Genomic DNA, 1,608 nt, shown 5'->3' with positions numbered 1-1,608 from the left:
TTGTAAGTGTATTCTCACAATAAATCCAATTAGAATACTAACAGCGATGTAGTTGTAGAGTGGTAGTGAAAATACATCTCAACCTCTTCTCTATACATTTTGTATTTGCCTTATTTTATTTTTTTCCATGTTAGAAATACTTTATTACATGAAGACTCATTCCAACACTATTAACATTTTAAAATGAATGAACATTGAAAATTAAATACATTTTTGCAGTTATAGAAATAATAAGGTTTTCTGCTTAACATCTTGGGATATTATTTTTTTAACATCTTGGGATATTCTTCAATTAAGTTACTCTTTTATTATTAAGGACATATCAGATATTAAACTGAGAAGAAGAGATACTACACTTGATTTTAGCCAAGGCTGAGAAGCTAACTAGTTATTCTTTTTATTATTGTGATTATCTCCTCTTTCTACCAATGAATCATTTTGAATAGCTAATATAGGTGCATGGCACAAAATTCAGAAGATACAAAGAAATATATAGTGGAAATCCTTCTTCCTTCTCTGCCTGGTATCCACCTAACTCACCCACTAAGGGTTATTGATGTTATCAGTTTCTTTTTTATCTTTCCAGATATGATTTATATATTTTAGAATAACTCTTCAATACACACACACACACACACACAAATAGTAGTATACCCTTCTGTACTATTCTGCATATTGTTTTTCTCACTTAATATTTAATGATGTATTTTCGTATCAGTACATATACAAGTGTTACATTCTTTTTAGTGATTTCATAGAATTCAGTATCAACACAATGTAATTTATTAACTGTTCCCATTATGATGGGCAATTAGGTAGTTTTTAGCCAATTTGCATTTACAAACAACGTAACTAGTAAACTAAAACTAGTTCAGCTTTTTAGTTTTGAAAGTTACTGTGAGAGACACCTGGGTGGCGCAGCAATTGAGCTTCTGCCCTCAGCTCAGGCGAGATCCCAGGACTGGGGATCAAATCCTGCATCTGGCTTCTCCCTCTGCCTGGGTCTCGGCCTCTCTCTCTCTCTGTCTCTCATGAATAAATAAATAAAATATTTAAAAAAAAAAAAAAGAAAGAAAGTTACTGTGAAATTGCCTTCCATGGCTTTATACCATTTATAATCTCATCAGCAACAAATGGATATGTTTATTTCCCCTAGACAATATGGATCTGATCAAGCTTTTTGATTGCCAATATGGAGATGAAAAATGGCATCTCATTGTAGTTTTAAAGTGCACTTCTCTTCAAGAGTGAGGTTGTTTTTCATATGTTTAACAGTCATTTATATCTCGTTTTGAAGCTAAAGTTTGTAGCACAGTTTGATCTGATCATTGCATTCCACTTCATGCCCTGTAGAACCCGAAGATGCCTTTATATCTTCACTGCTTTTATATCAGTTTAGGTCACTTGGACTGCACATAACATAAAATCCTGGCTCAACTGACTTTAATAGTGAGGGAAATCTTTTATCCTACATTATATTATGTCCTAAAATAGAGTAACACTAGGGTTGGTTAATTAAGCTACCTCAGCAAGGAAACTGAGATTCCTGGTCTTTCTATCTTTCTGATTGCCACACTCCAACTCGATTACCTCATGGTAGGAAAAAGG

General features: G+C 33.2%; 1 pseudogene; it reads right to left on the bottom strand.

Annotated features, from left to right (window-relative positions):
- Positions 1–276: 276 nt before the first annotated feature.
- On the bottom strand, positions 277–384 carry LOC119871717 (annotated as a pseudogene).
- Between the last annotated feature and the right edge of the window lie 1,224 nt (positions 385–1,608).

This window comes from Canis lupus, chromosome 4 (genome assembly GCF_011100685.1).
Source record: "Canis lupus familiaris isolate Mischka breed German Shepherd chromosome 4, alternate assembly UU_Cfam_GSD_1.0, whole genome shotgun sequence".
Lineage (NCBI taxonomy): Eukaryota > Metazoa > Chordata > Mammalia > Carnivora > Canidae > Canis > Canis lupus.
The sequence above is the reverse complement of the archived record's forward strand: the minus strand, read 5'-3'. Positions and strand labels throughout refer to the sequence as shown.